The sequence below is a fragment of the Trichoplusia ni genome, chromosome 19 (assembly GCF_003590095.1).
Source record: "Trichoplusia ni isolate ovarian cell line Hi5 chromosome 19, tn1, whole genome shotgun sequence".
NCBI classification, from domain to species: domain Eukaryota; kingdom Metazoa; phylum Arthropoda; class Insecta; order Lepidoptera; family Noctuidae; genus Trichoplusia; species Trichoplusia ni.
This window is the reverse complement of record NC_039496.1, coordinates 7645496-7672263: the sequence shown is the minus strand read 5'-3', so window position 1 is coordinate 7672263 and position 26768 is coordinate 7645496. Positions and strand designations below refer to the sequence as shown.

Genomic DNA, 26768 nt, shown 5'->3' with positions numbered 1-26768 from the left:
ATGGGTGACCAACTCTGTCATCACCGACCGTATCAAGCTTAGCTTAACCTGTGATCAATCAAGTTGCGCAGTCATAGCTTAGCCACGAGCTCCTAACTAGCTAAGCTTCATCAACCTCAACAAATTCACAACTAAGCCCACTCATACCTTCTGTATTGACCAATCACTGCTCTCCATCACCATCACTCAGTTCAAGTAACTCTTCAACTACTCCGCGCTTGTTGCTAAGTATTCGACCTCTGACCGCTCTGTTCGGCTCGCTGCGATTTGTTCGTGTCCTGTTTGTCAGATGAGACGCAAATTGTCCGGATAATACAGGTTTCACGGAATAATTAACCTCAGGAATTTGTCTAAGGTTGCTACTTACAAAACGGTATTGTAAAGATTTTCGTGGATTGCAACTTTAGGTGATTCGTTTATTCGTACCGTTGAAAAAAATATAGAAGTGGAAAGTATAACATCTATGGGTTATAATTTTGCTTAGCATAAAAGTTAACTTTATAATAATTATGGCAAAGTAAAGGTTGTTACTAGTTGGTCTTATCACAATTATTTCAAAGAAAAGTGACTAACTCTTCATTTGGTTTCCCACTAAAAATAAGTTAAAAAGAGTTTTCTCGTTTTGCGGAAAAAATCTAACAAAGTTATTTAGGCTACTGACAACCCTAGACACGGCGTTAGTTAGAAAATGGTACATGACAATAAAGTGCTTAGCATTAGTGCGCACAGAGACGCCGACGCGACGCCAAACGAGTATCCTAATCAATGGGTATTAGGAACTAAATAAATTGCTGCTCCTGTATCTGAACATTTTAAAAGTTTAGCTAAAGAACTAGGTTGATATGGAACTGGAGAACGTACTACTTGGGAATATTCTACTATAAATGAAAATGATGATAGGAGATACACGAGACGGGATGTAGGGTTGAATACAGTAACGACAGCTGATATTTGAAGATGTTTAGCTACCACCCCTTTAAGCGAAACGCAGAGAATGTATTTATTTATGTGCATGTACATATATTCGCCGCTATTAATGGTTCGACGTAAAAGACAAATATTTGTATAATCGAAAAATTCTGAATCGGGGTGACGCAAGGATGCAATTTCTTATTACCGAAACCGCTTCTGAAAATATAAAACAAGGAACAAGTCACCCTCTACACTGTATAAGAATGCAATTCTAAGACGTTATGCTTACTAGGAAGGCCTGTATTTACTACTAACTACCATGGCGATAAAACCTAAAGATCCCATTATAAAGTGAGATCATTTATTGAAAGCTGACCAATCACATTCGAATCCCATAAAACTTTATGTCTCATAACAGTATTAAATCAATAGTTCATGATCTCTTAGACTTATGGATTCTTCGTTTTACGACATCAATTTGCCAATCGTAATTATCTTTGGAAATCGTCCACTTGATGGCTGAATAGACTGATTTGGTACGGAAAAATTAAAATGTTTCTTAGAGTTGACATATATTTCATCCTACAAGTTTATACAGATGTTTTTATTTTTTTCTTCGTCTTCACACTTTTATGCTTCATGAAAGTAATTTTTACTGTCTTTATTTTCAGATTAAATCAAAGCTGAAATGAAGGAAAGGATAGGTATGTAAGTATTTGTAATAGGTTAAGGAGTAGTTACAGCTTTATCAATTTCTTTAGGAAATGGGATTGTTATTACTTTTCATATAAAGATCGTTTTCTGTATACCTTCCTGTTTCACCACCGCCAAATAATATGTTTCCTTTAAATTACGTGTCAGATTCTTTCACACAACAAAGTCATTGTTTTTTGCTAGATAGCAGCCAGCAGCTGATCAATCCTTGTGAAACAGTCACTAAATCTATCATTTTTTTCTTCTTGATTTCCTAAACCAAAGAATGCAAAGTATTTTTGAATAGCAACCATTAAAATCAAATTCCGCTAAATCAGATTGGATATATTAAGAGGATCGACCTTTACTTGACCTTTACTCCCGAAACTGTATCACATTGATCAAAGTCAGCTGCAGGGCAAGCCCATGGCCTCACAACAATTTATTGTACCACCAAATATTTATTTGATTTGGTTTAAATGAAGATTGGATTTAGATCATTGAGATGTATATGGCTTGTTTAGATTGCAGTATTTATGTGTTATGTTGTATAATTCCAGCATTCCTTTATGAATATAAACTGTTATATTGAGAGGCATAAAGGCTATCTTTTGCCCTTGTAGATAATAATATTCTTACTAGACTCGAAAATGATAGATATTGCATTAAATATCGATATGGTAATTTCATTTCTTTTCAATGCTACGTCATGATATTATAGTCAACACAACCATAAACTTTGGCTATGAAAATGTTACCAAGAAAATGCTTAGGTAAACAAGATTTTTAACAGTCTCTAATAAAATAAAAAAAATAACAAGACATGGACTTTACACGGCGCCGTTAATTCCAAATCACTTTGTTCTCATGATATGATTTACTTTTATTATGACTGTAACATTTTACATCTATTCAAATTTAGTTTCCACCACTTACGCAAGATCAACGGAATCAAATGATAACTTTTAATGACGTTAGTCAGTTGTTATAATTCTATTTTCTCCAGACGATTGTCGTATATTTCGCTTAATCGCCGCGTCCCTACTGGCCCGAGTGACAAATGGTCGCCTTTGATCATAGACCATGCGAGTGATATACGACCGATAGTAGTGTTAGGACAGAAAATTAGAATTTAATAAGAATAGAGTGGCAACGGATTTTTTTATAGTAGTTTTCATGAGGTTAATCAATATTTCTGAATGGAGATTCTTTAAAAACTGCAATAAAATGAGTCTTGGAAGAGAGGGATTATTTAAGGAATTTAATTAAATACTACTAATTTTATAAACTAAAATAAGTATGTTATGGATGAATGGTCGTTACTCTTCCACGAAAAAACCAGTAGATGGATTGGGACAACATCTTAAACACAGGTAGTTCATAACTTGGATCAACACATAGGATAATTTGTTTTTATATTCCCTCTGGATCATTTTCGATTTGTTGCAAGCGGGGCAACTGCTACGACTACGTCGAATTGTCTTCTCTCTGGCTTTCCCCAAATTTCCATAAAAGAGTTTTTTATCTAGTAGGTCTTACTTGTCTCACCTCTACAAACTATTAACAAGTCTTGAGATAATCAGTCTCGTCAATATTCTCATTTCTTATATCACTAAAATAGGTAAAGGAGTTTTACTATCGCACAGGTGTCCATACTTCGTTCGCTATTCCATCACTAACGAATGTCCGTCGCCCAGTTATACCGCGCTCGGTGAGATAAATGCCCAAAGCGGTCTATAACAAGATAGCTCCGAATTTTCTAATTTACTGGTATTGCACTTCGAATTGACTTGTAGGGTGACTATGTTGATATTTTTTATTGGGACTGTAGGTCAATTTTTAAGATTTCATTGATTACTGGATGCAAGCTTTTACATAGCTACATACGTTACATTTTTTAAAGTACAATTATAAAGTACAAACTAGCAAGATTTTTTATACCAAAAAAAAAATTCAATTATTGGCAAAGTTGTACGTTTCAAAATTTAAGTTACAGAAAATGGGCCAAAAATGGGACACCCTAGCTAGGTATAGGTATTACTAGCCTTACTATAATTTAGATTAACAGTAGCTATTCCTATACGGAACAATATATAAGTGAGATTTAATCTTATAAAAATAACTGAACTTGTGTCTCTTTTGGTCACCCTACACGGCCATTTAAAACGCATTCCCTCCTCAATCCTATATAAACTACGTTTCAATAAAGTGTTCCGTGGAACATTTTTGGGAAATCTTAATAAAGATTGACATTATTAAACTAGTTGAAATCAATGCACCTTACGTGCTTAAAAATAAGGTCGGGAATAGTCTAGCAAGAACGTTAAGTTGAAAGAATTGTGTCAAAGGATAGTTTAAGTATCGTTTGTCTGTGTCTCATTTCGTTTGATGGGCGTTGATGGACATTGATAACATGTTAATGACTTTATTTTTGGTTTTAAGCTTCTGTTAGAAATAGGGATGGCAATATCAACATTCCTTTCCGTTCCGGTTTATTAGCCCTTTTATTAGTTGTAAAAATGGCCGCATTGTGGACAGTTGTCGCTTGCCGTTGGTAAGTAAGTTTGTGTTAATAAAAACCTCGTAAACTTGGTTAAAAAGTAAATGTAGGTTGTTTTATTAAGTAGCAGCCATTTATGTTGTGTGTAAATAGAGAACTATTTCTATCTTTAACGACTATCTGTGAACTTCTGACACTAAGATGTAAAGTACTTTGGTTACTGTGTTTATAAAATGTAGGCTTTTATTAGTTACAATAAAATGAGTGTTATAGTTTCAAAGCGTATTATTTGACTAAACAAATATTTCCGTACAAAGTCTCAGAAAATTTAACTTTAAGCTTTAAAATTCAACTCTATTCGTAAAACTATAAAACTAGAATTAAAAAAATCGTTAATCTTAAAACACTGTTGTCCCTACAAGTCATAAAGTTCCGTTATGAATACATATGTATCCTTTAAATTGTAAACAGCTTTAAGAAAAAAGGAACATACGCAAATCAAGTATTCATTAAAAATACATGAATATGTCAATACTAAGTAGTTCGATATCAACAAGTTAATTATTGTATTGTATCGGAAAATACCGTGCGATGGATCCTGTTTTATAAATTTGAATATGTATGAAACATTGTCGGCTTGTCCGTTCATTCATAATGGCCACACTTGGCGCCGAACGCGTTGTTATGTGCGGTCTCAGTGAAGGCGATTTGATTTGTTTTTATTAAATTTTTTTTGTGTTTGATCTCTCGTTTAAGTAGATAGGTTATTTATTTTATGAAATGTGAATGAACGCAAACACGTAATTGGTCGAGAATTTAATATTTTAATTCCAATATTTTTCAGGGATACCCTGATGGTTGGGTTAAAAAGATATTGGTCTTGTGCGAATCGAAGTCGCGACATAAAAGGTTCCGTACAAATAGGCTAGGGATAAACAAATCGGCTGTGTAAAAAAATTGCCACCACCAAAAAATTTACTACCGTAACAACTGCTGCTTAACCTTGATATTTATTGTATTTTTAGTTGTTTTAGCGGCAACAGATGTAGGTACATCATCAATGAAAATGTCAGCTTAGTGACGAATGGACGAACAACGGAGTCTCAGTAGGTAATAGAGTTCTGTTTTTACCCCTTGTGTACAGAACCCTAAAAAAGCCTGCAGAATTGAGAACCCTCCTCTTTAAAATCGACTCAAGGCTTTTTTTAAATCTACTCTAAGTTAAGCTAAGTTATACTTAGAGAAGATTTAAAAGTATGAAAGTTTTATATTTTAATCAAAGCTTTAATTTGAAGGAGTTCATTTCAAAAAATCTCAAATATTCCTATGAACTCTTGTAGTCAGACCACACCTCAAACTAAGAAAAATAACTATAACACTAATGAATCCACAATACCGGTCCTAATCTGCTTTGAGATAACAGGGGGTCATCTCAATGATAAGCATTCTATTTATTAACTAGAATACATTATTTCGAATACGATTAGCAATCGTTTTAATGAAGAACATAATATATGATTGTCTTCACATTGTTCTACAACGTCATAAAGTTTTATTATATTTATTCAATTTATTTTATTGCTAATGTTCTCCATATTGACTTTGATCTGAATAGAATTATATTTAAAGTAGTATGTGGGTTGTTATACATGATTACGCTTGTGATGTATTATAACAAGATGTTTTCTGTTCAAGTGGTAATTTTAAATGTACTAGCCTAAATTTATAGTACCTATATTAGATGGAATGATTCATCTTTTGCCCTGAATTCAGTTCTGTAGTATGACTACGTTTGATCAGGGCTATTGACAAATTCCTCGTTTGCTGGTAAGATGAAGGTATGGTCTTAAAACGCAAATGTTTTTCCAGAGTTCCGTTTTCAAGTGGTCAAAACGGAAGCCTAATACTGAGGTTCCGGTGTCTTACTCACATTCTTAAGGAAGTATACAGTCGTGACAACATTATTGGTAACTTATATAGACAAACTCTTAAGTCATCTCACTGAATCGCTTGTTGGTAAAGACACATTGCTTGGCTCTTTACTTGCTCTTTTTGTCTTATTTCACGTGAACCCATTATCACAGCTTCTTTTATTACAACCCCAAGCCATCTAGTAGTTATTTTTTACTACACCATTCATAGTTTCTTACATTCATACATTCTGGACGCGGAAATTTATGCAAAGAAATTAAAATGAAACACAATACTTTTTAAGTAGAATTGTTTTAAATCCGAGACTATCAGACCGCAGGGGGTCGCAATAAAATGTAAAACAATGTAAAAGTCCACTGACTATATTATTTCTGAGTAACTGTGTACTTCCCACGGATCACCGCAACTGTATCTAAAGCAAATATTAAAGAAAATTTGTGTTTCCATTATATTTTTATTGTTCTTACATTAATTAAATTTAATTTTGCCCACGACATAGTGGTCTCTTAGGTTTACACGACTTTGCGCGGCTTTGGATTCAATAAAATCTCATCGTTTTTTATTATTTTTTAAGTTATGACAAAACGAAATGCCGTTAGCAGTTGACTTTTGTTTCAAAAAATTTACAAGTCCCTACGTAGAACAAGCAATTGGGTGTTCCTCGAATAATTATCCTGAACCCTCGCAAGGAAGGATTAAGTTCCTTAGGTCAGGAGTCTATAAAATTCTCTTAAATCGGTAAAAAAGATATGGATAAAGAATTGGAAAGATAAAGAAAATATTTTTAGTAAGAAATTAGTTTATATGAAATAGACCATTCTCTACCATTTATGACCAATATGACGGTAAACAAAAATTGATAGTCCGCGATAACAATTACAAGGCATTTCCAGCAAAACCTTTAATTGCAAAACATTAAACAATGTTCATTGCGCAGGCGCGGCGGATACACAAGATAGTATAAATAATGAACTTGTTTATATTTATTGCATCGTTAATAACGAACTTGATGAATTTAATTAGATGCTAAATGTTACCGCTGCTAACATAAATATTGTGAGCTTTGAGCCAAATGAGTAATAAAATTGTCTAATTGCGATGTTTCTAAATTACACACTCACTAAATGCAGGAAACGTCATAATATTAGCCGTAAATGTCCACTAGCAAATAGGCCCGGTATTGGTTGTCCTAACGTAACGACGAATGGTCCTGGTGAACAAGTGTCGTAACTGTCATATTTGGCAGAATCCATAATTACGGTAATTTTAGTGAAGATACTATTATCCATACACGGAAGTATTGCATCGTAAATTTTCTCTAATGTTAACGTCAAGGTTACGGTAATAATATGGTAGACTCAAAATAACTTAATGTGTTTACTAAATCAACCCATTGGGAAGTCAATATAATAACAGTTGGAGATGATAGGAATAAAGATCGAAAAGCAAACGAATGACTCACATTCGTCAAGCTGGAACCCGAAATATACATGAAGACGCGCACTGCAATAATGGAGGCCCATCCAAAATTTCAAAAGAACAATAAAACAATACTGATCGATAGCCCGGACGTAAGGAGATGTATTTACCTTCGCAAAAAGAACAAGGCCTAAACAAGAGCGCGGTTAAGAGTTTAACAAACACTGATCTCGGTAGTTACACGCTCATAAATTTGCCGGTGGAATCGATACCGATTGAGATATCAGGAATTTCGGTGATTCTCTTCGCTGCATTTATGCCCAATACAACATCTTCCTTAATTCAACTTAAATTAGACCCATTATCCTTTGAGATTGCATAACCACGAATCAGTTTTGAATATTTTATCAGTCACTCATATTGCATATTAAAAGTTTTGTCAATGAAAACCGAATTCTATAGCTGTTTGTTAAGGTTTCATTCAGCGTGAGTTCTTTCAGCCTAATTATCATTCCTTATGTACGCAAGGCGGTCTCACACGTCGTGCTCGGTAAGGATTTTGGTAATCATAAATTGAGAAGCAATAATAGTCAGTTTGTGAATAGCCTGAGGGCTTGAAGTGAATGAACCTTAAAAGAGGTTCGAAAACGTTTTGGTCTTTTTGTGAAATTTAAATTCAACATTCGCTTTCTTTTGAACTCAGTACGGCTAGTATTATCGAAGATTACTCTTAACAACAGTTTTCCTCTAACTATTAAACTTAATTAAGAGGAAGTATTTATTAAAGTTTTACCAACAAATAAAATAATAACAGATGCAAAAATGAAAGTTACTTATAGTGAATTACAATAAACTGACAATCCTATTGTTCATGGTCTTAACATTTATAATTTTGACAGGACGGAGCTAAAATAATTGTTTTTAGTCATCATAAATTAACACTTTTGAACATAATAACCTCCGTAGTATCGTTTGTCTGTCAGTTAAGATTACCGGGGCATTATTATAAATGTCAAACAAGGCTTGAAGCCAGTCGGATCTAAGTACGTGTACTACAACCAATTGACCCCATTAAATTTTATTACGAACCTAACACGCAATTAAAATTCTACATAATTAATTATATACAAATGTGTGTCGGTTCATTGACATTTTATATCAAAGTTCCAATTTGTTTAAACGCATGGCTTTACCGAATTTATCTAAGTCATAAAATTGTCGTAAAACTCGATACTAGTAAAGACACATTTTTACTGTGATAATTAATATGTTGCACTAACTTTTGTTTCTGCCTTTGCTCGTATCAAAACGTGTTATGTAATATTCATAATCTCGTTATGGATATAGAATGCACGTATGAATTATAAGTATTGCTTATATTCACCGACTTCGAAACTGGTTAATTTTATTAACCAGATTGATTGATATTAAAAACAAGAAAAGTCCTCGTTTACTTTCCCTATTTTTAATAATAGGATGGATGGACACAGATACTGATTATTGCTATTAAGTTTATTTCCGTTTAACCACACATGCGTGATTTAGACACTATCAATTATTCGTTCTTCATTATAAATTGCAATATCTTCGATCTGTAAACTTAAAAGCTAAATATTAAGTAGATTTATTCTAGTGTTGCATAAAAATGAAGTGTCTCGACGAATGATTATCTCGTGCATTTACGGGGCCCATAAAATATAGCAAAGTCGTAAAAATGACTTCTAAAACAAATATGCTTCTATTTATATTATTACGTATAATAATATCTGAGTCAATATTTGTCGATTCAAAATGAATATACCGCAAAATTCTAAGATGCCATTCCAAATAGAGATTATCGTTTGACATTCTCAAAAATGACATTTTAAATAGCAATTAAAATAGTAATTGACAAGATTTATAAAATGTTTAAATATATAATTAAGACAATAAAATACACGATTATATGGTTGAGATTAAATTCTGAAGCGCCGAACATACCAGTTTTGGACGTCTCGTATTTGCATTTGTGAATCAAATAACTTTTGCTCTATTTCTTACACGTTCTTTAGATTTCTCACACGGTTTTTAATCTGAATAGCTTTATATATTCTGTGAATAAATAAATAACTTAAATAATTTTGAACGGTTAACTTAAAAACGGTTAACTAAAATATTTTTTAAGCTTTCCTTCAATGTCTTTATGTAGCAACTTTACTCCTTACTAAGAAAGAGACAATAATTAAACCCTATTTAATGTACGGCCTACTGTTGGGCACAAGCCTCTTCCCATATAGGAAAGGTTTGAGCATTTGATCCAATATTTGGAATTCTGGTTTCGAACTCACGATATATTTGTACACCGTTTTTCAGTGGTGCCTTACAATAATCAAGAAATTACATATAACTTTGAAAGATATAATACAATATTTAAAACTGAAAGGCGGTTACAACATTCGCTTCTCACTTGCAAGAGAGAGTCACAAGACATTTTATTTTCAACTGTTTGTTGACAGGGTAATTCGGGTTATCATTGTGTGAAGAAGACAGCTAATCTGCCACTAATCCTTATTTAATGATAACATCTTTGTTGCTGCACGACCTCAATGCTATTTAAGATGTATGTTCTTCAGAAGATTGTATTTCGTTCTGTTTTAATTTTCATGTAAAACGCTCACGTCTTCAAGTTCTTAACTGCTGTGGTTTACAAAAACCGGTCAAGCACGAGTCAGACTTGGGTCAATGAGGGTTCCATAAAAGGTCTAAGTAAGATTTATTTGCAATTTCGAATCAATATTAATTTTTAAAGTACAACACGGCGGCAATAGAAATATATCTGTTATTTCAACCGTCTTACTGTTACATCAGTCCCTGGCACACGGTACATACGATACAGCTTAGAATCAGACGGCCTGACAGTGGTGCCACAGTAATAAGGTTTCCTTTATATCCTTTGCGCATGTAAACCCAAAAAAGGGATGTGAAACTCTACTGAATAAAATCATCGTCAACAAAGTCTACATAACGAAAGTACACAAATAACTCAAGTAAAAGACTACTAACTTCTGAACTCTCGCACAGTTGAAAAGTCCACCTCACAGTAAGCGTCATAATCACAAAAAGTAAAACAAACGAAATCGAAACAAGCCATGAATCAACGGATCATTAAAATGCAAAATACTTAACACTGAGCTGAATATTTGACCACAAAATATCGAAATCCAAAAATAATGCCAATGTTTACTACGAGCGGCGAACAAGTCAAAACTAAGAGATAACAATAAAACCTGTGATTTATAGTTATTCTCCATCGTGTCACTCAACTTGCAAGTCGTAAAAATATTTATTTTTATCCTGGCCTGTTGTCTCCATGAGAATCGAAGATTAACATACGCTTTACCTTCCCGCATCCATAGAGGTTTTCGAAAAAAAGCCGCAAGTGCGAATCAGATGAGTAAAATTACGTGTATTTTTCTTTTACAGGCAAAAGTGTACTCCTTCCTTTTCACTCACTCTTGCAACCTTAGACAATTTTTGTACGTATAAACAGCTTTACACATTTTTAACGATAGAAAATCTATAGTAATGTCTGTACCAATACATGTAATGTTCAAACAAATTCTATCCTTCAGTTACCATAATCCCTGACAACTGCAAACTCGAAATTGAATAAATGATGTGCAATATACCATTCAGGGTGCTCCTTATATTCACGCCTGTGGTACCTAGTCTCGGTATGTAGGTCCTTAGTCCAAGGCGCCCCACGGCTGCAAACCCCAGATTTCCATACGATTATCTTGTTAAACATTTTATGCAGCAAATCTCAAACGATGCTTGTTTATACCCAGGAGTGCGGAAGTGTTTATCTGATGGCGTTAGCTGAAGCCGTTAAATTCTTGGTCATAGTGTCGGGTTCAGTTCGTAAAAATAGCAAATATATAGCTGTACAAATTAGCAAAGGTAGGAGACAATATTATTATTACATGCAGTAGAGTGGAGTTGAGCTACAACACATCTGTAAAAGTTCGTGTCATAATGACAAATAATAGAAACAATTTAAAGAGGAATCAAACAACAAACAAGGTACTATAGCGACCACAAGTATTAAGAAAAGTGACGATAAAATACTTAACGCCCCTTATGAAGTACCAACAAACGTTCTCGTAGATCGTAAAGGATTCTAGTAACAATAACATTTGGTATAAGTGAAAATTTATTTTCAATTTCCTGCTTTGACTTTATGGTACCAAGGAAGGATGCAGTTTCCGTAGTATCCTATGCGATAGGATTTAATATTTCAATGAAGTTAAAAATCGTCAGGGGAATTGACAAAGAGATTATAATTTCTTTGAAGATTGAAGATTTTGCTTCAATTGATCATGGATCATGTAAATTGTAAAGTATTTTTAAAGTGAACAGGTTATCGAACGACTGAATACAACTATTTATCGAAACTGAATATAAAAAGAAACAAATGAAACTAATAGGAAATAGGAAAATCCCTGTGTTTAAGCATTTATCGTTCTACTAGAAACGCACTCCCTTAAGATCGTCCGGTTTTTGATGGATTGGATGCCATAAAAGGGTTTGTTGAGACATGTTTATGACCGTTCGGTGACGCCGAGTGTGAGAAAAAGGGAGAATGGTCGCCGCAGGGCAGCTTTACGATACTTTGATAGGTGGATTCTTGACATAATTGAAAATATTCTGCTTCCTATGTTTTCGCGAGTCGAAAGCCTTAGTTTGTTTAGTTTGTGGTCATGTTTTTCGATTCTTACTTAATAAATGTGTACTATTCCATTGGTATTCACTATCGAATAGTATCCAATTATGTATGTAGAGTCTACGTTGAATATTTTGTAAATGAGATCAAAGTATTTATAGTGTGTACTTCTATGAAAAATTGTATTAAGTAGTTAATATTTAAAGCGTACTGTAAATAATCATGTTTCAGAGTGTGTAGGCATTGTTTACACCAGTGACATTCAACAAATTGTTGCTAAGCAAGCCTTTGTCCAACATTTTATTGAAAGTAGGCAGGTAGACCATACATTTACATACCAAATCTGTGTAGCCCAGCCATAGCAGGCGTTTACGGCGCGGATTATACAAAACACTGACCACAATTTGTAAGATTTGTCAAATAAAGACATAAAGCCAATAAATATTTATTGATAGCTAAGTAATCTGTCGTCCAATCGGCTTCGGCCGTACGACGTCAAACGAAATTTTATTGGCCCACGGGCCATTAAAATGACGCTCGACGCATATGGTAGCATATGTTTATGATCCCGATGACATTTTTGTTTCTAAAACCTCTTAAGAATTTTATGTTTGTTGCGATAAGCTTAATCATACGAATGAGCGTCAAATTAGGAAATAAAACATATGAGACACGTCGCGACAGACGAAAGGATGTTTGGATGACTATTTTACGACATTTTAATTAGTCGTTTGTATGGTAATCCGCTTAAACTTTCTGACTGTCTAGATTATGGCCTAAAGAAGATTCATAAATTCAGACGAAATCGAGACAGACGTATTTAATATTCGCTATGGATTTTAGCACAAAATAGTTGTTGACTTTCATTCATTTTTGAAGTTAATATAGAAAATTACCGTTTGTGTGCGAGTCAATCTCGCGGCGGGTTAAGAAAATGTGTGTGGCACTTAAATTTTTAGGTAACCGCTTTATATTTGTAACCCACCAACTCATGTCCCGTAGATAAACCAACCATTGCTTAACGTCGATCTTAATTTTTAGGTGCTAACAGAAATCTATGAACGTTTTAACCAACTAGCTATCACGGTTCGCGAGACACAAGCCTGGTGTTGGACAGACGGACAGTTCAGCGTCAATAATAGGGTTCCGTTTTAACGCTATGGGTATGGAACCTTAGAAAAAGTAAATTTTCTCATTGTTACAGACCTAATAGATAAAACTTAAGAGTCATATCCGAAACTGTAGAACTAAAGCTTGAAGAGAGAGTTCTGAACAATAGAAGATATGATTCTATATCTAGTAGATTTCATTGAACAATTGACGCAATAAAACGGTATTGTTCAAATTTATTCGAAAACCATGCCTTGGGGGACTGTTAGTGCGCACTTACGCTATGATTCATGGACTGCGTAAAAATCAAATGCATTGCGGGTATCTTAATGCCTCAAGTTACAAACAAGGATGTTAAATCAGTCAAATAAGGATGAAATGCATTGTTAGCCATAGAAGCTGGACTTCTGCTGGACATTGCAGTATGCTATCTTGTTTCTAAAAAGGGGAATGATTTAAAGATCATAGTTCAGGTGCTGTTCATTTAACAATATAACTGAATTTATAACACGGTGTAGTAAAAGTAGATGATCGGTATCAGAAAGTCAATACATATAAACAGAGTGCGCGTCTGAATTACGTGGTGTCGAAGTTAAAACGTATAAGTGCCGTAGTACCATAGGCCGTTACAAAAAAAAAACAGTTATCGAATTTCTGATTTCGATCCTCTACTTAACCTTCCTAACTTACCGTCAAAATTTATAAATCTTGAGAATCACTTTGCATTGATCTGTAACTTTACAGAACATTTGATAGTAACTGTCGTGAGAATGATTCATTATTAAGGTTTACAGACCATAACAAAAATACAACTAGGTTGTTACATAATATGAAAGATTGGTAAAATACCCCGAACTATGGTCACTCGAAACTGAAATATCTTAAATATTTCACAAAAGAAACCGCGGTTCTACCAACTGCTGTATCAAACGTGTATGATTACCGTTAACCCGTTCAATTTCCGTTATGAAAACAATATCTCAAACTAGGTTTACCATCGGCTTTCACAATAATATTGTTAATAAACCAAATATAGAACGAATACGGTACAAGAAATCTGCCAAGCACGTAACGTGTCCAGTAGGCAGACGCCCTAAAGTTTAGCATTAACATGGTTCATAACCTCGACCGGTTTGAAACAAGCTTAGATTCTATTTCACGTTGTAAAACCTAGATTATAGAAGGAAGAAACTTGGACTCTTGTGTACCAGTATAAACTGCTGTCGAGGCACAACAGGCTTGGCATGACTCTGCAAATAGTTGAAAGCTTTTCAAACTTTTAGTAGTAGGTTTTTTTTTATGTAGACTGGACTTAAACAAATGTCATATAAAAAGGCAATCTGCGCAGGGAAAAAGTATGTCAAAAAAAATATTCTTCTTGTTATAGGTATTTCTAAACTTTAAAGAAACTTGACCAGAATTTTACGTCAATTCAAGATAGAGTAAGTGTCTATATAATCTTTAATTTTATCTAAAGAGCACTGAGTCTGTCGCTCAAGCAATTCGTTTTAAGACCTAATCATGCAAATTAATTCGTATTGTCTTTAAAGTTCAGTCGTAAGAAACGAGTATGTGTTAATTATAAGACAGCCAATAATAGTCCTAGATAAGGCATCTAAGATCAAATGGATGTGGTAGTTGGGGTAGCTAAAGTTGTGGATGAACTTGAATTGATTGCAGCAGTTTCTGATTGCTTATCTGATTTTCTTCCATGATCGGTGTATGTTTTGCTATCATACTTGAACGTCATACTGCCAATGACCTAGCTATTGTCTGGATCTTAATGTCTAGTTTACGGTAGTTGGTAATATTGTGGGATTATACTGCGCTCAGTTTAATGTTCAAATTCATATAATGATTTTATTAGACGGTAAATGCAAACAGCGCTGTAAAATTCAATTGAAGGTTATGGGATTCTATGAAATATGTAACATGACAGCTGAGTGATTTTGATTGTGCAAGTCTTTATGATATTTGATTACTTAAATAGGATGATAAATAATAGAGTAATAGGACTAACAAAGACATAAAAGGTTTAACTTTAGATGCTGACACATTTCTCATTTTTCTTGACATGAAAACGTGAAACCACTGACAAAAAAGATAGTACAGTTTTAAACCAGCTAGAAGATTTCCCTTCAGCGTCAAATAAATCAAAACGACCATAAAAGCACTTAAAAGCAAGAAGTGTTACCACACAAATAATGCCTAAACTACAGCTGATATAAAATACGCTATTGCCGAAGTCACCGAACATAATTTGTAAACCATTAACGATAATGCTGAAAGGAAAATTTTCCGTCGAATTTATGATCGAGCACATCATGAGTCATTCTGAACCAGTCTAGTCAGAGATAAAGGGAATGTCCTGTTCCTTATGGCGACTGTAAAAGTTATGGGACGCATTTTGAGTGTCCCTGTGTCTGACATAACTTTACACTACTGACAGCTGCAGGCAATGTCGCGTTTGCATGAATAAGGATTGGGATACTGGATTTATATGAATGATTTGTTATTTGTTTTATGAATTGGTATAGGGGAAAATTAATCTTAAAATACCATTGACCATAAAATGGTTGATAATTAACAATAATGAACTAGCTGTAAGTGAAATTGTGTCGGTTAAATGAAAGTCAGGAGACTGTAAGGCGATCGTGGAAGGACATTCGACGAATTATCAGGCAACAATATTACACGGTCTTAATTTTAAAATAAATATCTAATGAATTTTCCAAAAAAGCAGCATGATTAGATCAAAAAAACTTGTTGTAAAGCTTATTTGATGGTATTCGCATTGAATGACATGCTTTGTAATAAAAAAATTAAGCAGTACAGACAGCAGCTTTGGTCTTTTCTCAGCTTATCGGAAAACTATACAAAAATAACAAGCCGAAACGCAGGACTGCAAAAAATAAATAAAATTACTTAAAGAGGGAATTTAAAATACATTTCAAATAAAAGTCAGAATCTCATTATAATCCACCAATAAACATGGCTGAAATGCAAAACGCGAACAATTTACTATTATACCCTAGGGCGGTACGATCTTATCTTACAGAACCAACTTAAATCTTGCTTTAACAACTTAATAATTATCACTGTAAGCCTGTAGACCACACACAGGCTTTAACAGATGTCCTCCCTCGCATTTTGATATATTGGCCGGTAGTAATAAGAAACCGGTCGAACAAGCTGTGAACTTAATGAAATAGTTAAACACATTTTTCTTTTAGTTATGTGTTCATTAAACTTTCACTTTCAGCTATTTCTCTATCTTTATCATCAGTATATTCTGTGGGTTGATCTATTTGTAATTTAGTTGAATATTGCACTATATTTTCATCTGCAGGATAATATAGATCTCCAGCCAGAGTCGCGCAGAGCATGCCCCTGGCTTCAGCAGTACAAGGGACCCGGTGTGTTTTTAATCCGTGGAAGTCCTATATACCCCCACGCCACGCGTCGTGCACTCAACGTTGGTTGACGACATTAGTGTTTTAACCCAGAAAACAAAAAAGAAAAACAAGAATATATACTGAATCTCGGTTTTCTTTAGCTTTAGCGAATACCTTTTCTGTACTTAAATAGTCTTAAATTTTTCTTGCTTTTTCAATCACTTTTTTTCGTAAGAGATGCTCTAAAAAAATTGGACTCTTAAAAAGCCATAAAATATTTCTCAATTTTATAAAACCTTTGGTATAGAACACTGCCTATTCGAACATTGAGTCGTAAATCAAGTGCAGTATAAGGAGCAAGCGTGGGCCCAGACAGCTCCTTGAGGCACTCCGAACCAGTAGCGGTATTCCTTTTGACTCCTTTATAGGTAGCAACTTCTGAATTCCTATTAAGAACCGTCACAAACCAAGGGATGTAATTATAAAGTATAAAATATACATCTGCCGTTAAATGGCATTGTTTTATGAAGGGTATTTTATAAAAGGCTTTTGTGTGGTCCTTAAGTTCGTTGGGACAAATTTGTGACTTTTAAAGTAAGTGAAAAATATATTTTTGCGTGCTGTTTTACTGTAAATGCACACAATTTATGAGCTCCTTGTTACTGGTAAATTCATTTCGGTTTATTAGTACCAGGTAGGTACGGCTTACTTGAATGAATAAATGTCTAAATTTTTATTCTTTTTCGCGTAATGGTGCTACACCTATACTAAATGCTATAATTATCTATGTTTTTTTGGATACAATTCATATGTATATCATCAAACTACTTAAAAATTCAAAAATTGAATTCATATTAAATTGATTTTGTTTCTTTTCCATATTAGGTGCTCGACTTTTATAACTCTACATTTTTTACAAATGACTGCAGTGATAAGTTTATTTGTAGGTAATATATTAACTTAATAGCATTATAATTAGTGACTGAGAAAATAAAATCATAAAATAAATCTAATTCTCAAAGCGTTAATTAAAACAAATAAATAAAAACGACGGGCACATACCTATTCACAGCTCCGTTTTAAACTCACTTAAAAGAGAATAAAATTTTGATAGCCGCAGGACAACTGTAAAACACATCAAATGCAACAACCGTAAAATTCTAAATTAAATAACTGAAATGTTAGATCATAAAACCACAAATGTAGACAATAGACAAAAAATATATTTAGAAGCTGTTAGTGATACAAGTGACTATTAAGTGTTTTACGATTCTACATAACATTTAGTGGACGGTGCGGACGCGTGGGACGCCGTTTATTATCACGACGTTGAAGCCATTTGATTTATGCTGTCACTATTTTTGAATACATCTCTTTAAATTTACGAGCGTGTTCAAATAGTGCTTACGTTTCAGTGGCTTTACATGTGTTTTTGATTTGTTATAGTTAATTTTGTAATGAGGTTTGCTTTGTAGCAATTGATTTAATGGTTGGTGCTTAGGCTAAATAGCTTTACGTGAGGGATCTGTTAGTGTTATGTCACTTAGCTTTGTTATGTTACATAAGTTTGAAAGATGTAGCGGAAATATAAATAATCTTGCCGGTTCGTTAGAATAGAATTAACTAAATCTGATTACCAGAATCGTTTATAATCTGTAACTGTGTAACTAGACCAGAATAAATTGATTTCATTTGAATATCGATTAGGTATAAAATTTTCAGCTCATTTGGTCTGAAATGAAACTACTTTTACGGATTTTATTGCGGTTTAATTTTTGATTTTAGTTCCCGACGTTTCGACACCTTTGCAGGTATCATGGTCACGGGCAGACTGATGATACCTGCAAAGGTGTCGAAACGTCGGGAACTAAAATAAAAAATTAAACCGCGATAAAATCCGTAAAAGTAGTTTCATTTGGTCTGATCTTCCCTTGAATAGATTAATAGGTAAAAAGACAATGACTTAGATTCGAAAATCAGTTTTACAGCTTCACGACGTAATTTTACCCACGTAATGTATTCCAGTATCTTATAGACACTTTGCTTCAAGCTATCTCTAAATGACAACAGTTAATTGATTTTATGCATTTTAAATTAAGTCGGCGACACTATAGCCCTTATCCTTAGTAGACCGCAAACCATAATCGTTAATATCAGTGTACATTACAATTGCAAACATGCTCGTGAAATTGTAGGAAAGCTAGATCCATCGCCCACTCAAAATACGGCTATTAACATAGTAATGGAAAGTGTTCAATGAAGTCTTTTTGTTCGCCTATAACATATAAAGAAAACTGAAAAATGGCAAATATTGGAAAGGAAACAAGAGTCGCTGTATTGCAATTAAACGTTGACTAAAACTAAAAGCAGTTTTAAGCTAATCAAAAGCGTCGACGAAGGAAATACGAATATTACTTAGAAGATAAAATAAGTTGTCATCAGGTTGCGCTACATGCGATATTCGACAATTATTTTAATCCGAATACCGAGCACTCATCACTCACATGCATCATAATTTAAACCATTTGGAAATTGTCCAATAAGGAACAGATCAATTCCAATACGACAGTATTTGAGGTCGAAAGATGACTCAAGCCACACGCGAAGGGCGACACGCAACAATATAAAAAACACTTATTAGCCCGGAAATCCAAGTTATCTATGGGTTTCAATTATCAATAACCCTAATTTCACCTAAAATATAACGACAGCACGGTAAGCAACACATTAAATTTTAAAAACATTTGATGACAGTCCGAAAGTATATGTGACAATATAAAATAATATCCAGAATCAATGTTTATTCCAATTAGGTATACCTGGGGTTCATCATTCCGATCGTTCAATCAATCAATCATATTTATTTGTGAAACATAGGTAAAGATACAGATCTTATGTTTATTTAGAGAATCTCTGCTCTGACAAATACCTGGCAAACAAATATACAGAATTAGGAATATAAGTTCATTGCTAACCTTCGAAGCATCGATAGATCATGACGGTAAAGTCAATGATTACTATTGACAAAGCAACATTATCGCTTTGTACCTCTCTATCTTCATCAGCAACCACGGCTCCATGATTGATTAGCTTAATTACATCGTTATTCGCTTCATTAAACCTTTGTACGGCGTCTACCGCGTCTTTCATTACATTACGGTTATTGATACTCCCACATGACAAAGATGTATGTTTTAATCTGTTTCTTTGATGGTGATTTAATTTATGAATTGTTGGATTCCTATTTTGGAACAGTTTGTGGGCTTATGAGAATCTGATGGCTAATTCATTCTGATGTCTTTATTGTGTGAATACTGATTAACGTTTCTGAATAAATCATTGGTTTAGGTTTGTTGTCTTGTTCTTAATGTGTCTTGAATTTTTTGTGAGTAATGTTACGTGTCTAAAATTTTCGTTTTTATAACTATTCATCCTAAAGTGGTCTAGGGTGGCATTTAATTTTGATTTGTTGGCCCGCACTTCTTTATGAATTTTGAATTTTGAGTCGAAAGTCATGCTTTTCAATTAATGGGTAATACTGAAAAACCTGTTGAAACAGTTGAAGGCATATGGTTACCAAAAGGATCCGAAATATTCACTAGCCGAGGCGATGAGAAACAAAAGACTGTGCACTCCCATAAACCCCACACATGCGGATCGGAAGTGCACACGAAATTTATTCAATGTTAATATATCACGCAGTAGTTACACCCAGCAGTAGACAAATGTGTAGGACAATAGAAGCTTTATCGTTTTGTGTCTAGTTTATTTCTGGAGTCACCAACGAACCGTGTGCGGTACGACCGATTTAAGCAATTTGTTTCACGTCGCGACGTTTATAATTAACGATATCTTAGTTATTTTAATAACAGAGTAATGATGCAATTTGGAAAATGATTGGAAGATTAAGTTTGATGGATATGGAGCTTCATACCTTGGATTAATTACTTAGCACTATGAAGTGAATGTTCATATTAGTTACTGGCTGTCTAAATTTATCGCGGTATTTGTAAGGATTTTACGTGCGGTATGTTTAATTTTCAAAGTATTACCGATACTTTGAAAAAATTAACCATTATGTCTTACAAGTCAAGATCCTAATCACGTCAAAACCCAAAAATATTTTACAATTATTTTCTGTCTTGGCTTATTTAAATGTTTTTGAAAATAAAAACCGCTTAATTATAATGTAGGATATCTTTAGTTCCAGTCGAATCCGCGTCGCATCGCATCCGTGTCGTCGACTATAACAGAAACCCTGTTATCCTCTTTGATACATTCACTCGTATCTTTTGTTTTCGCATTTTCTTGTTTTGTTATGTTATGTAATGTTCTGTAATTGTCTGTATTTAGAGTATGTTCAAGCAACTTTGTACTCTATCGACACCTTATTTGTAGAGATTGGGTTACAAGTTTGCTTGTTTTTCGTTGAGTCCGTTGGACTAGATTCTTTAATTAATTACGTTTAAAATTTCTTTGATGCTGGTGACAATAGAACAAATATGTTTATATTGCTTGTCGGTGTGTTTTACGAACTGTGAAGGGGGAATTATTAAAGAGTGTGTGTGAGAGTTAATGTTGCATATCTTTGTAAAACAAACGTTGTGATGAGCTAATAAATTAGTGGCTGCTTCTCGTAAACTGCTTCTCTGTAGTGTTTGTCTCGATATGGACGAGGTTTTCGTCGTTTTTTACTCTCACTGGCCTAGTAAGTGTTGTTTGCCGTGTTGTTATTGATATAGCTTTATTGATTTTCTGTGCTACGAATATTTTGTTGATTAAATAAAGCAACGAAATATTTTTAATTGAGATGTTAAATGGCAACGCCTGTTCCAAGATTGCATTTATTTCATTTTGTTGACGAACAAATGTAAAAATACGAATGCTGAAATATACGTCTTCATTAACAGTATTAATCCGCAATCGCTCATAACTTCAGCAGAAACGTGATCAAGTGCTAACAAATCAACGCGATTCGAATGATAGATATAAATCGATATTATTTATCTCGATTACTGAGTTCGCAGAACTTCTACTCGAGGACCGATGTGCTGATGGCGGGCTAAAGTGAAATGTTGTGACGGTGTGATGGGGCTACTGGGAATATCAGTTGAGTGGTTAACGATCTGATCTGAGGCCAGTTAGAACTTAAAGTTGATAAGTATTATAAAGCATTGCAACGTGGTAAGTTCCTTCCGAGATTTAACTTGGTTTAAGTAGGTAAAAGTTAAGGAATAAATATGTTTTTACTCTTATTCCAATAATAATTTTAATCTGCTGCATTGTTTTATTTACAAATTAAAAGTTATCGCCGACAGAAAGTGTTGTAATTTGTCAATAACATTCAACATCTGGCGCCAAACCAATTAGATTTACAGATTCAAATTTCACAACATCGAAATCAGATGATTTCAAAAAGTCGTAAACTAGATAACTAAGAAATCTTGTGGTCGTAATAAAAAATATGTTAAACAGGAGATCAAAGGCTTTCCGTCTGATGATAAAACGTGGGATTTCGATAGAATAAACATACGCGATGAGAAAGTATGTGCTTTCATTTTCAACCATCCTTGTGTGAGAATCCCTTTGAATCGTTCTGATCAAGAGAATCTTTTTCATATCGAACCTGAAAAAACTTCAAAAGTAATATAAGAGGCAGAACTATAAGTAGTATTTAAAAAACATTTACTCTAGACTTTAATAATGAAGTTATAACGGCCATCGTAAATCAAGTACCGTCGTACAAGAAACCTATAAGTAGGGACAGGAGATGCACTCTCTAAAGCGGATCTTAGAACCTCGATACTCAGAACACTTGCATCCTGTTCAAAATCCTGACTAATATAGATAACGGCACTTGGCAGGTATGGAAGGATATCATAAATATTCTTACCTACGCAACTACATACTACATAACTGACCTTATATCAAATCGTAACCTTATGACAAATGCAAATCTGCTGTGATACATACGGAGTGGTACAGTGGACAATCATGGAAAAATACATTATTATTATTATTATTACCGACTTTCCATAGTTATACCGTAAAAAGAGTTGCACCTAATTTGCACCGTTTGGCAATAAATTACTTTTTATTTGTTTATTTTTTTTGTGAAGTTCTATCAATAAAATTTTATTGCACAGATAAACATTGTTTTGTTTTTGTAAATTCTATAAATCTGACAATGAGTCACAAAAATAAATATTATTTCTCTAATCATCAAGACGTCATCCAACAGATCTCACAACAAGCTCCATACAAACCAAACGTCTGTGTCCACAATCCATAATGGGACACCATTTATCTCAGCATTAAGACCACTCGATAAAGCCACTTAGCAAATTTAAGAGCAGTGGTTTTCACACCTAAGGTTACCTAACCTGCAGTTAAGCCGCTTATCAAAGCTACTCATAATAGCTATCTCGATAAACACCAGCAAAGTTTTGATTTATTTTGGCCTGTTATCGATTCTCAGCTCATTATTCCGATCTGGTTCGGTATTGGCGCCAGTCAGGTTTTAGTCAATAATTGTGTTATGATGATTGAGCTGATAAGTTTTGTGGTCGTACATATTGTTGGTATTCGGTTATCTTTGTTGCGGTATACGACTTGCCTTATACGTGGTCGTGGGTGTCGGAATACTCGAATTCGCGATTCCTATCAGGAAGATTAATTTCGACACTATTATCATGAAATCCTAGAAGTCTCAAATTAAGTCTTTTGGTGTTATACTGGCAGTAAAATGTTGACGCTTGTTCATTTGTTTCTGCTATAAGTACTCATTTTGGATATTCCTATAGCTACAAAACTCATTATAGGGTTTCACACTGACTTGTATAGTTTTTTAATAGTGCCTAACATTTAAGGAAACATGTGACCGATCTACTTAATACTCAAAAGTAAAATGAAAAAAATCTTTATAAAGGCGTGATCCATAGAATTAGACTTCTACAGATCACGCCATTCGCTCTCACGCGATGTTCTAAACTTGTTTTGCTTTAATTTGATTCAGATCTTATTGACTACAAGCAATACTGCACTATCATCTAATTGTTGTGGTCTGATTATATTAATTTTAAATTTTCGTAAGGTCTTGATTATTTTGAGAATCACTATGAAGGTGTTCTTTGAATAAATATTTTAGATGTAATCTAATAAGGTTCATACTCCTAACATCAAAACACACCAGACCAGATGTATACTTTTTCAGGGGACTACTTATTATTTTTACACCGAAACAACAATATTTGAAAATTTATTACACTTTAGAAATATTACAGTTTAAAACCCCATAAAATTACATCAAGAAACCTGTAAATCAGGTAATTTTAAATAATATTCTTAGCACGACTAATATCTTATCGTACCTCCAAATACCCATGTCAGAGCCTTAAGCCCAACGAAACCGCCCAGTTGTCGTTATCAAGATGTGTATATTGTGCCATAATAGGCCAGACCTGATAATAGTTAATTGTGGCACTAAGTTCTCACTACGCGCAAGGCTATCGGCGAGTCCTCGATAACAATACCACTTGGGTAATAATTAAGTGATTTCACTTTTGGTTTCGACAGCTTTGATTTTAATTAATGTTCTGCTTGTTCTGTACCTTCTGTTTGAGCGATTATCTTATTAGGATCATTTGCTACTGTAGCTGTGTTATTTGGAATTGAAGCATTACTTTATTTGCTGAATCCGTTACTGAAATCCACTAAGTCATTTACGTTACTGTGTTAACAGATCTTAACTAGTTCGGTTCATGGAAATCTACATCAACACTCCGAAACTAGGTAGGTCATTTGGGAATTGGTTACAATAACAGGAACATCAAAATTTTATTGTCAAACGCATTTGGATGTATCCCAAGTTTTCTAAATCCCCTTAAAGGTCGGCAAAACAAAATTATCTCCAATAAATAGTGGAGTCTACTCAGATCAGTGGATCTCACTTCATAATTTCATGTAAATTTTGTTCGCTAGTCTTATGATGGACAACAATGTTTCACCGCCTGGCTTGTCTTGTGTGTTCGTTCAGCTGTCTGCCACTTACATCATAAAAGTCTCCAACTTTCAAAATATTGCATCAGAATTTAAGCTTGTTTGTTTATTGTTTGGCTTATTATCCTTCTTAATAATTAAATCAATTTGGACTTCATTTCAATTGACTTTACCATCTAAGAATCCAAAATTTGAACCGAGATACCTAACATTTGTGGTTTCATTATATTTAGTATAGAGTATTGTTCATAAATTCGTTATAATCCCTCCTAGAAGTAGCGTTGGCTCATATCCACGTGTACGCATCATTTTGGCGCCAAATATTTCTTCTCGAAAGGGAAAATCCATTCAATAAAATACGGAGTATACGTGGTTTGGTTTGATATTTCAATGGAAGAGAGCAATCAATTGGAATAAGTACTGTAGTCCAAGATGATAGATAATTTTAGCTATACCATATTTGCTATCGTTTATGGCGTTTTTATTCGTTGATTTTAGTTTACTCAACCTTGCACGTGTAGTTTTCTTGTCACAGTATCTACACAAATTTCGTAAATCCCTTAATTTAGTAAATGTTTATTGATGTTAGTAATCGAAAATTGCTATCAATATTTCACAAGATCAACACACTAACCAAAATTTTATTGAGACAGGATTGCGATCCTTGGACCTTAAAAGACGTATTTTCCTTTTAAGTTCGTTAACCTTGTTCCAAATAGTTTACTATAGCGTGTATTGACATTCAAAAGTGAAAGCCTTATATTTTTTTTGCATATCGACATAATTCCTATCATTAGCTGTCGGGTGTTGTAAATTATAACATATTAAGATCTGTGTGCACGCGATCCGCCGACTGGTCGCAACGCGAATACCGCGCGAATGTTGGGTGTGGCACGAGTTTCGGCGACACACCTTGTAAAGTACCTGTGATTAAACTGTTGATGATATTATTAGTACTGGGAATATTATGATTGATCGCTTAATTGTCTGCGCTGGTGATTTGCATGACAGATCGAGGATTTATAATGCAAGGACCTACCATTTAAGATACGTATGGATTTAGGAATATCATAGGCGCTCATAAATCATGTGAAAGTTAATTGCATTTAATAATATTAGAATACCTAAACTAGCTAATACCTATTGGACATTAAGACGAAGCTTACGGAGGTGACTCTTAGTTTTAAAATTATATTTGAACAAGTAGTTACTTACTCGATACAAGACATAAAGAATTTGAATTAAAATCACATTTAAATAGTTAAGTTATTTTAATAGAAACGGATCCGTTACTATTATAACGGAGCGTAGGCAGATATCGTACTAGCGTCACATAAATCCACGTCGCTCGCCGTCACTGGAGCCACACCCTCAAATCGGACGACCCGCTCAATGATTGACATAATAGTTGTTTTGACTCGGGTGTCCAGCCTTCGTTTGTTGCTATTTCGTGTTACCGGCCACATGGACACTCTTCGAGAAGTTTCTGACAATTGCGTTATGTAGTTCCACGCATTGTGTTCATTTTTTGCAACATACTATTACAGTTTGGTTACTTAGACGCTAATTTACGAGGTTTAGTTGGCAAAATTTACGAAATTTTTACACTAATGCTTAGTAACTTTCGGACTCAGTAACTCAGTAACTTAAATTCGGACTTAGAGATAAGTTTGTATTTGTTTTGGTTAATCCAATATATAATCTATTCTATAGATTAAATCGTGTTTTGCTTATTTCAAATTACTAGTAAACGTAACAAGATTCGTCCTAACATCATCTTGATCTATCAAACGTGTTATTGCGGTGTGGCGTTTAATAAACGTATGATATTTGGGCACTGTATTGAGTCCCCAGTCTTCTTCAAACATTTTCTTACACTACCTCCACCTATGGAAACCTCAACGAACAACAACAAGCGATGTCAAAGAACTACTGAGCTAAACTTGGTGAAATTGGATTTTTAATTTGACCAAATGTCAACTTTTTTACGATCAAAACATAGAGTCAACAAAATCGCTCATCTAGTCCGAAATTATTCAGAAAGACAAAATTGCTTCTTTTTGAAGTCGTTTACAAAACCCTTTTCATTCACCCTACAAAAAATATT

The 26768-nt window shown here is 34.0% G+C and overlaps 1 protein-coding gene across 2 annotated transcripts in view; it reads left to right on the top strand.

The window, feature by feature from the left end:
* LOC113503490 overlaps window positions 1–26768 on the top strand; it is a 183976-nt gene that overhangs the window by 56151 nt on the left and 101057 nt on the right. The window contains exon 2 of one of the 2 annotated variants that reach the window (XM_026885496.1): window positions 1584–1616. The gene's annotated coding sequence lies outside the window, so the exon portion shown is untranslated. Of the gene's footprint in view, window positions 1–1488; window positions 1617–26768 lie in introns of those variants that run through there. The other variant, XM_026885497.1, reaches the window with a different exon arrangement.